Below are 12,154 nucleotides of genomic sequence, written 5' to 3'. Positions count from 1 at the left end.
AAAACTTTTCAAAAGTACAAGACTACAAGGAGACCAATATATGTAGATGATTTGAGAATATAAGGATATGATTCCATTAGATAAGCAAAGAAGATAATCTTGAAGATGCTAATTATGTATAAAAATAAACAATAAGAAAAAGAAGATGCTAATTAATTAACATCATTTATAAAGATATGGTTGCATTACGTAAACTAAAAAGCAAGCCATATCTACATTATGTTTTTAATTTTTTTATTTGACAATCTACATACCTATATCTTGAAGATAAAGGATGTTATATCTTTTCTTATTTCTTTTTTTCCCCCTAACTGAGGATAAACATGTTGTATCTTACATATAAGTATACAATATTGTCCTCATATTCATGTCGATCTACATGCATAAATTTCATATTTACTAGAAAAATATTTCAATAATATAGTTAAAATTAAAGAACAAAAATTATTTTCAGTTATCAAAAACCAAATGTTATAGTAAATTGTAAAATAAGTAGTGAAACTTCTTTCAAATATTTTGAAACTTTGATAATTGGGTTTTAATCATAGTAGCATTATATATATATATATATATATATTTAAATACCTAAGTTAATAATTTATTGTACTTATAGTGACCCAACTTTTATAATTAAAACAAAAATATATATATGGTAAATTATTAAAATAATATAAAATAAATAATTGAATAATGTTTATGATTTCTAAAAGCTCTTCGTAAATTCTCACTTAAATTAAATATTTTAATTATTTTAAAATACACTTATAGTGTGTCACATGATATAAGAAGAAAAAATGGAATAATCATAAATAAATAACTAGAATGTTGACTTGGTATACAATTGTGTGTAGTATACAACTTTTATTATATAGTATATAGAATGATATGCATCAAACATGAACTTATATAATATGTAATTTTATTGGGCACGTTTTGGTGACATAAGTAAATGACTAGTAATTATATAATATCACAACTCATACAGTGTATTAGAGATCTTTTAGTTTCATAATGAAATGATTTTTTGTGTTTAGATAAGTTTTAGTCACAACTTATTAAATTTTCTTTTCCTTTTTGTCAATAGCTATAGAGATTCATTAAGTGTGAGTTTGGATGTTGTTGAAAATTGAAAGTTTAGTGCGTTTGGCTTTTTTTGTGCGTCCCGTGCACTGTTCACGGGACCCACAAGTACGGAATTCAGCAAATTTTAAGTTAAAATTAAGTCCCACAGCACTATTCACACATTTGAAAATTATTTTACTATAGTGTTTTTAGTTTTTAGCAATAAGCGGTATCCAAACAAACTCTAAGAGTGTAAACGGAAATGATTTAAGAATAGAAAATGGACATTTGGTGCAATCATGAGTTCTCCAACCTAATTTTTATTATATAGTATATAATGTGAAAGGATTGTTACATATATCAATAGCAACAACTAATTTATACCCTTGAACCTAATGCTAACACCTCATCTCACATGGAACCATACGGCAAAGAAGAGGTACTAATTTCATCAATTAAAAAAATAAAAACACCTCTTCTCACAGTGCTAAAATTGATGTTGTAATACCCAAAAAAAAAAAAAAAAAAAAAAAAAAAAAAAAAAAAAAAAGAGGTATTTAAGTCAATCTTTTTGTGGGGTCAATTTTTATAATTAATATTATTAAGGGAGTTTTTATAAAATTAGGTTGAAACCCTAACTATACATATATAAGATGAATATTTTTAGCAGTTTCTCTTCTGGCCGGATACTGTTATAAGTCATTTTAAAATTATTTGATTATTGAGTAAATGGTACTTGCAAAATTGTTTTAGGTGATATTTAAGGATTTTAGAAGAAGTGTTAGGAAGAAGTTCTTTTTGGTATGGCTTTTGGAGAGGTAAGTAATGTTATCCTAATTGGGTTTTATTTTGCTTATATTAATGTATTTTTAACTACTGAAAATTGTTTATAATTGTTAGAATTTTTATTTCTATTGTATTACTAATTTCAAGTAAAGGATTATTATAAATATATTTTATTATTGAGTATATGATTTTTATATACATGCTTGAATAAGATATATTGTTGTTAGAAACTCTGATTTCATATATATGATTATGGACAATCTAACTATGAATTGATTCTGATACCCAGCCAATGGGAGTTATGCATTGATACTCTGATACTCAGTTAATGGGGGTTATTCATTGGTACTCTGATACCCAAACCAATGGGGTTATTCATTGGTACTTTGATACCCCGCCAATGAGGGTTATACATTAGTACTCTAATGCCCAGTTACGGGGATATAACATTACCATAGTCATAAGATTGTTAAGAATATGAATTACGTTTGAATATTTGAACTATTTTGAGTCCTTAAAACTACATATGTGATTTTGGAAATGTTTGAGTATTTAAACTATTTTGAGTCACTAAAACTGCTTATGTGTTTTTGGAACCTATTGTAAGTTATAACTTTTGATATATGGAAAACTGACTATTTTCTAAATCATCTATGATATATTTGTAAGATCAAAGTATGTGATCTATGTGCAACTTATTATTTTAAGACTATGAAACTTCTTCAGTTATTTTGAAAATACATAGTATATTATAACTTTTGAAAACATATATTACACCTTATACTTTACAAATCTATTACTTGATAGAACTTATTAGGACTTGGGGTTATTTATTGAGTTGTCAACTCACCCCCTTTTTCCCCTCCAATTTCAGATTATGAAGAATAGCAAGTTTTGATGTTGTGTTGTGAGCAGAAAAAGAAGCTTAGTGATTTTGGGATTGGATGGTCTTCTAATAGTTTTATATTTATTGGTCAATTGGCGTTATGTATATAAGGTTTGGATTTTGTTCCTATTAAATTATTGGAGACTTATTCATAAAGAAATTGTTGAGATATTTTGGATTTCTTTGATTTAATTTTCGAGGATAAATTTTAGTTGCTAAGAAGGCTTTACACACTTATAAAATGTTTACTTTATAAGCGTGTGGCGGTTTTCACGTGCCTATCTTTATAGTTGGGTTCGGGGTGTGACAATTTTAATAGTATCAAAGCTTAGGTTATGATCTTGTAGACTCTATACCAGGATTTGATTTGGAATAAGGTTTCCGCACTAGGGATTACGGTTATAATCATTGTTTATGAAGGTTATTAAGCCATAGATAGTGTTCTTTTGATGATTTGACGAGAAGTGTAGGTGAGGTTCCATCATATGATGAATTTGTTAGGTCAGATTCGTTGGGATTTTATATTTTTGTCTCTTGGGTTTATGCGTACGTGACTTAGAAAACGAAAAGGAGGGTTTTAATTGATATACTTCTATGTTCTTATACTAGTATTAAGTGGATGTGTTTTATTCATGAAATTTTGTAATTGATCAGATTGGTTATTAAAACTTCTTCTTCTTATTAAAAAGGAAAAGAGAGTGAGAAAAGAACAAATAAAGGAAATTTTCCTACTGTTTTATGACTGATCTTTTGAAAACTCATTTGATAGTTTTGCCTAATATAATCGACCTACCTAAGGTTAGTTTGATCTGTAGGGGATTGTCATAGGTCTAATCATTGAATGATAGTTTACTATATGTCCTATTCAGAATTTGGAGTGTTTTTAGGGAATTGGAAATTGCAAAACTTTATTTAGGGGTTAAGGTTTGATGTTAGAGCTACAATTCCTTGATTTTAGTTTATATGGAGTTAGGAAATTAACGGAAAGTTCGTAGTGTGAAGGGAAAATCAATTTGTGGTTATTGTAGTTCACATTATATTATATGTTATTATATAAATTCTGAGGGTATCTAAAGAATTCAATAATATATCGGTGGCTTCCTTGGATTTTAATGTTAAGGACCAACTTTTTGGGATCATTGTTCTTGTTAGGGTTGACCTACATGGATTACCACAGCCTAATTTATGTGTGAGGTAGTCCCTAAATGTTTTTGAGACATGTTCTGTTACTTAGAAGTTTGAGGGCCTCAATTTCTTTCTATGGACTTGGAGGATTGTTTAATATCCTGGGGAAAAAGTTTTGATGCTAGAAATGTAATTCTTTGAATTTAACTGATAAGAGTTAATAGATTGGCTCAATAGAAAATGAGGTGGATAGAACACAAGTACATGGTAGCATTGAATTGGACTAGTGATCCATATTTTTTATTGGATATTGAAGGAGTTGGGATGGCAAGAGAGTTTATTTTGAAAGACTATTACAAGTTGAATTATAGTTCATTGTGGTACCTTTGTTTTATATTGACAAGTGGTTAATAATATATATAAAGTTGCATTGTACTCTAAGTTCTAGGCTGCTAGGACAATATTATCTGCAAGTAAAAAAATAAAATAAAAACAAAAACAAAAATAAAAACAAAACAAAACAAAAAGGGGGTTTAAGGTACTTCATGGACTATTCCCTTCTAGCCGATGTATACTTAGAGACTTGTTTTCATAATAGGCAATGTAATTATAAGGAACCCATCTCTTCAATGAGTTCTAGCCCAAGAATCATCTAGAGGTTAAAGGTGGATAAATGTTGCTTATTTGTGAAGATAATTTATGATTAAGATAGATGTTCTATGATAGACCCTTATATCAATGCTCAATAGATTATTTATGGAGACTTTGGAATTTCTATTTTACAAAACTCGAGGAAGAAAAGATGTACACATATTGTAAATGAGTTTTGAACTTATGAAAGAATGGAACTTTGGATGCGCTACTTAATTTTGAGGTATAGAATTAAATGGATGCTGGCATTCAATGGTCTATGGTGAATCTCACAATTGTGGATTTCCCTTGTTGTAATTTTTGGAGACTACTTAGGCCTTGAAATTTTGTTGAAATTAATAATTGATGGAAAATCAGTTATTGGGGTTAATCTAAAAAAATGGACCTTGGAACTTTTATTCATATTGAAAGGAACTTAGAGAAGTATTTAGACCAGAGATATGTGTATCTTTAAAAAATAAAAATAAAAATAAAAATAAAAATAAAAAAAAAGAAGAAGAATCTTATTATTATTATTATTATTTTTTTTTTTTTTTTTTTTTGTAATCTGGTTGTTCTTAAACTATGGGAAATTGAGTAAGAGACTTAACAGTGGTATTGTATTTATGGAGCGGAAGCATGATGGTTTCGTTTACTTTGGAATTTTTTTTTTTTTTTTTTTACAAATTTTGAGGAAGGAAAAGTCTATGCATATGTTGTGAAATAGTTTTGAACTTATATTTAAGTGGAAGTAATATAAAACTCAATGGGATATCAGAGCATAATGATTTACAATAGACTTTGATTGTGGTTTTCTCTTATCACAACGTTCGAGGCTCCTTCACCATTTATAATTATTGGAGATTACTTATTGAAGAACTATCATTTTACTGGGTTTACTTGAACATGTAGGTTTTGAAATTTATTTATATTCACTATGGAAGTAAATTATAGTGCAATTTGGGTCAAGTGATAGGCATTAAAAAAAAATGGAATTCTTCATAGTATAATTGCTCTTACTGTGGTGATGGGAGATAAATTTGTATAGACCAATACAATTGTGGCTTTAGAGTAGCGCAACGGAAGCATGATAAATTGGTTCCTCTTGTGATGAATTCAGAGGACTGAATTCTTGTAAGTGGGGGAGATTGTAATACCCGGGAAAAAAAAAGTATTTAAGTAAATCTCTTTGTGGGGTCAATTTTTATAACTAATATTATTAAGGGAGTTTTAGAAAATTAAGTTGAAACCCTAACTATATATATAAGATGGATATTTTAGCAGTTTCTCTTCTGGTCAGATGTTGTTATAAGTCATTTTTAAATTATTTGATTATTGAGTAAATGATACTTGCAAAATTGTTTTAGATGATATTTAAGGATTTTAGAAGAAGTGTTAGGAAGAAGTTCTTTTTGGTATGGTTTTTGGAGGTAAATAACCTTATCCTAATTAATTTTTATTTTGCTTATATTAATGTATTTTTAACTATTGAAAATTGTTTATAATTGTTAGAATTTTTATTTCTATTTTGTTATTGATTTCAAGTAAAGGATTATTACAAATATATTTTAATATTGAGTATATGATTTTTATATACATGCTTGAATAAGATATATTGTTGTTAGAAACTATGATTTAATATATATGATTATGGACAATCTGACTATAAATTGATTCTGATACCCAGCCAATGGGGATTATTCATTGGTACTCTGATACCCAGCTAATAGGGGTTATTCATTAGTACTTTGATATCTAAACCAATGAGAGTTATTCATTGGTACTCTTATACCCAGTCAATGGGGGTTATTCATTGGTACTCTAGTGCTCAGTCACGGGGATATAGCGTGACTATAGTCATAAGATTATTAAGAATATGAATTACGTTTGAATATTTGAACTATTTTGAGTCCTTAAAACTACATATGTGATTTTGGAAATGTTTGAGTATTTGAACTATTTTGAGTCACTAAAACTGCTCATGTGTTTTTGGAACCTATTGTAAGTTATAACTTTTGATATATGGAAAATTGACTATTTTCTAAACCATTTATGATATATTTGTAACATTAAAGTATGTGATTTATGTGCAATTTATTATTTTAAGATTATGAAACTTCTTCAGTTATTTTGAAAACACATAGTATATTATAACTTTTGAAAACACATATTACACCTTATACTTTACAGATCTATTGCTTGATAGAACTTATTAGGACTTGGGGTTATTTATTGAGTTATCAAGTCACCCCCTTTTTCCCCTCCAGTTTCAAATTGTGAAGAATAACAAGTTTTGAGAGTTTTGATGTTGTGTTGTGAGCAGGAAAAGAAGTTTAGTGATTTTGGGATTGGATGATTTTCTAATAGTTTTATATTTATTGGCCAATTGGCATTATGTACATAAGGTTTGGATTTTGTTCCTATTAAATTATTGGAGACCTATTCATAAAGAAATTGTTGAGGTATTTTGGATTTATTTGATTTAATTTTTGAGGATAAATTTTAATTACTAAGAAGGCCTTGCACACTTGTAGGGTGCTTACTTTATAAGCGTGCGGCGGTTGTCACATGCCTATTTTTATAGTTGGGTTCAGGGCGTGACAGATGTGTATGACCCAACTTTAATTTGTGGCTTCAAAAATGGTTTAAAGCCCAGGTAAATAGGTCCCTTTTTTCTTTCCTTTTTTGGGTTTAGAAATAACACATGAGATGGATTTGCTATTTAGACTCAAAGGAATTTTTCAGATCTATGAAGTACTGTGGCTGCCCTCTCTCACTCCTAAGCACCTTGACACAATCTTAACCAAACTTTAATACAATAATTGCAACCGTCTTTGACATTATATTTGTCACATAAAATTAATGTAAGGAAAAAGTTTGGCAATAACTTAGTTGTAACTTAAGACTACAACATCACTCAATATTTTTTTATTGAATGTCAATTTTGACAAATCCACAATTGGATTACATTTTCTTCTTATATTCTCCCTACTTACCAAAATTTTTAGATCAAGAATCAATAGTTCGGTCATCAATCCAATCTTTAAATTTTAAATTCTTATAGTATAAAATTATGTATAAAAAAGTAAGTTTATAAACAAAATAGTAAATAACATCCGATTCTCACGAAATTTGACATGCGTATTATGAATATAAAGAACACACAACCTAACGGTTGAATTTTCAAAATATGTAGTCATGTTAATTTTTTTAACGGGAGTTGTAACCTTAGACTACAATCAAATTTGTAGTCAAACTTTATCCTTAATCCAACATCTAAAATCTAACATAAATAAATAAAATATTTATATCAATGCTTAAATTCAAGAATGATGCATAGAATCTTATGGTAGTAGGATCTTTTCCACTTGTTTTGAAAGGCATGACTATTTTACCGTAAATATTAGTTTCTAAAAATTATACATGTCGGTGTATATCACGTCATCTAAAAATTTTAGTTTTTAAATGCATGAATATTAGATTTTAAAAATTTTACCGTATATTTCACGTCATCTAAAATCTTATTTTAAAATTTTGGCATTATATTGCATTCTTAAATATTCTTAATAAAATGAACCGTTTACATTTCAAATTTTGATCCATTTTTAAATGAAATATATTGATTTAAATCAATAACTTAAGTTTTGGTTTCTTTCGCATTTGAAAGAAAAATCACTCATCATCACTCATCATTGTATTTGTGATTGAGGTGTGAATTTGTATTAAAATTGAGAGTGTTCATTTCTCAATTGATCATGCTAGGTATACAAGAAACTTGAGAAGTTGATCTCTAAACTTTGCCAAAAGTTTGTTTTTTATCCATAAACTTTAAAAAGTTTTTTTTTTCATCCCTAAACTTTGTAAAGAATTTTTTTCAATAATTTAGAGACAAAATAGGGATGAAAAAAGAACTTTTTTCAATAGTTTAGGGATGAAAAACAAACTTTTGCTAAAATTTAAGGACATAAATAAAACATTTTCAATATTTTAGGGATGAAAGATGAACTTTTTAATAGTTTAAGGTCGAAATATGAACTTCTTAAAGTTTAGGGATGAAGACCAAACATTTGATAAAGTTTAGGGACCAAAATAGTATTTTACCCTAATAAAAAAAATAAAAAAATAAAACTAGATAATATCCTACGCGATGTGCGGATACTTTGCAATTTTATTTGAAAACATTTTTATATATATTGTGAACTACATATAATATTTATTTTATTGTATAATATTTATGGTTGCCCACAATATTGTTTTATACTTTGAAACTTTATTTTTTTAATTTATATTTTATTTAAAAAAAAAACTTCTAACACTATAAGACTATAACATATTATAATATTTGTGGGGACAATTTTTGCCTAGACCAAGTGTTGCACTTGTAGTCATTTTTGGCTTGGAGAGTCCCACATTGGAAGGAAAGCCTTCCTCTTCATGCCATATAAGGGATGACCAATGGTGATAGAGTACCACTAGTTTGGTAGTTACCAATGGTGATAGAGGAAGGCATGAAGAGGAAGGCTTTCCTTCCAATGTGGGACTCTCTTACCAACTACCAAACTAGTGGTACTCTATCACCATTGGTCATCCCTTATATGGCATGAAGAGGAGGGCCTTCCTTCCAATGTGAGACTCTCCAAGCCAAAAATGACTACAAGTGCAACACTTGGTCTAGGCAAAAATTGTCCCCACAATATTTATTACCGTTTAAAGTAGAGTTTTTTTTTATATAATATAAAAAATAAAAAATAAAAAACTAACTGATTAGATGATTTTGAAATCTATAAATAAGTATTTAAAGCATAAAATACTTTTATATCCTAAAATTATATAAATTTAAGTAACCTCCCATTCATTTCCTCAACTACACCATTCTCACAACCAAATATGGAGACCCTAATCTCAAATGCCCAAATCATTATTTCAATGAAATTAAGGAAATAATTTGTAAGTACCAACATAAAGAGGATGTCATTAAACAAAGAGATATTTGCTAAAAACACATCCATTTGTCAAAATTTTATTGTCTTTAGTAGGGCTTCCATATCCTTTATAAAACAAAATACAAAAAACAATTTGAAATCATCATTAACTTTTATTTTTATCACTATGGCTCATATCGCACAAAATAACAGTAAAAAACCTACAAAGAAACTTTCAAATCGTGAGTTCTAAAACAATATTTAAAAAAAAAAAAAAAAATAGCTAACTTCCTAAATAATCAATTAGAAAGTTTTTTCTTTTTTCTTTCTCTTTCACACTAAAACAAAATACATTTATGACTTTCCCACACCAAAATCTCAAACACCCTAAGACTCAAAGCTAATCACAACCTTCACTAAATTCACAACGTTCGACTTCAACATCAAAATTGTAAGCTACCGTCACTGAATAAAAAATGCTAGCCCCCTTCCATGATCAAATCCTACTCATACAGGTTAGAATCAAATGGTACGACAATGTTGGAGTTATATAGGTGTCGTTGAAATGTTGAAGGTAAACGACATTATTTTTGGTATGTGTGTATTTGAGATGAGATAGTGTGAAAGGCTATGGGCATGTGTATATCAAGGAATAGGGTGAAAATGGTGAATGAAAATGCAAAGAGTTTTGTGTGTGAGAGAGAGATGAAAAGTCTTGAAAAACATTGAACCAAATTAAAAAAAAAAAAAAAAAAAAATAGTATTCTTAAAATATTGAACCAAAAGAAATAAAGAGTCCATATTTTTAAATTTGTTCTTATCTCTAATGTTGCTTAAGAGTATTTCAATTCTCTTTTAAAAGAATACGTCACATGAAAAAATCTCATGCTCTTTCACACAAGGTCTTTACTTTTATATATATATATATATATATATATATATATTGATATTTATTGAGTGATAGGGAATCTACTGTACTGGTAAGTGGACTATCGGTTATGTTTGTTAGCAATTATCTGTCTTTTTTTTCTTTTTCTTTTTTGGCTTGTTAGGGTCAAATATTACAGATTGTTGGCAAACCATTTCCTAAACACTGTTCAATTTTTATTTGAGTTGTTAGTTTTAGTATATAAGAGTATGTTTGAAGGTCTACACTAAAGACACAAGAAACAAAGATCTTGTTGTGACTGTTGTGTGCCAATGGTTTGTTCCTAGCATCATCTCCAGCACCATATTGAAGATCAAGAGTTCTAAGAAAAATTGTAGCACAAAAAACATACTCCAATCAGGTTATTATTGTATTGTTAAACATGAATTGGGTATTCATGCATTGAAGAGATTCACAAGATAGAAGAGTCCAATTGGGTTGAAATTGTATATAATCACATGAGTAATTTTATTGTAAGCAACAATACTAAAATGGTGATATTCTTGTATTGATATACTTCCATTCTACTTTAGTTAATTCTTTTATTTTGTGGTGATCGATAAATCTTCTTAAAGTCTTTCCCGATCAAGGTTTCCCTTCATGACCATATTGTTGTGTCTAGATTTATTTTTTTGTTGCACTTTATGTTTGAGGTACGGTTGTACCCATCATAAACTGAATAAGACATGTGCATAATTGGCATAATTAATTAAGTTGATAAATTAAGCTTAAAATTAATCAAATGGGATCTAAATTTCCTAACATGGCTAACAGCTAACAATTATCGGTCATTCATGGGAATGACAAACTAATATATAAGTATATTATATATCCTTTCTCAGGTGCTTAATTACTTTTGTATAAGTTTATCAACCGCGGCAGATCCTTCCAGTGCAAATAGAAGCACAGTCAGATTGCAATTTACAAGCCTAAAAGAAGATCTTGTTTCATATCTAAAGATGATGCTGGACAAGACATTTTGATTTAAGGAGATAATCCAGTGTAATCACACTATACCTTTTCCAAATGGGTTGGAACATCCAGGCCCCAGAGAATAAAGGATATCAAACTTTACAAAACATGGCGATTTTAATAACCTATTGGAAAATTCCTTAAGATTGTCAAATCCCAACTTTGAGAACCAATTTATATTGAATCACCCTTGGGACCACCCGTGTTCTGACACTTGGAAAATTCCCATTTCATTAAGACAGTTATAATACAATAATGACAAAAAACGATGGCACTTATGTTTGTTAAAGATGGTGCAATGATCAATCATGCCACGAGAAAAGAGCCGTTGGATTTTGAAAAAGTGGGAAAGAGACTAGCTGAAAAAGCTTGTATCCAAAATTAGTATAGTGTTTGAGAGCTTAAGAGAGGTAAAAACCAAAGAACTGTGAAGAGGTACAACTTGGGGTAGTAACATCTGTGGTTGGAATTTCTGTATTTCTCCCTTCACAGAGATTCGTTTGAAAAAAGGAATGACAACAGGTCAGGCACTTTGTCATTCACTGACCATAGTCATGGGGGGGAAGGTGATCGAGCACCATTGAAAGAAACCACAACATTTTCAGTTAATAAGGTAATTAATGCTATATGATTGATAAATCCACTTCACAAAATTAAACTATATTTTAGGATTTCATTCAAAGTCAGCTATTGGTGATAGGAGCTTCGTCTTAATTGTCAAATATCTTAGAAGATGTCCCTATTCCAATAGGCCACTAATTCTATATTACCTTTTTCTAGGGCCGTCAATTTGAGCAACTACATCAGGTAACTTATTTTACACATTAAGAACAAAAATACATC

This window comes from Quercus robur, chromosome 2, assembly GCF_932294415.1.
Source record: "Quercus robur chromosome 2, dhQueRobu3.1, whole genome shotgun sequence".
NCBI classification, from domain to species: Eukaryota; Viridiplantae; Streptophyta; class Magnoliopsida; order Fagales; family Fagaceae; genus Quercus; species Quercus robur.
This window is presented reverse-complemented; position numbering follows the sequence as displayed.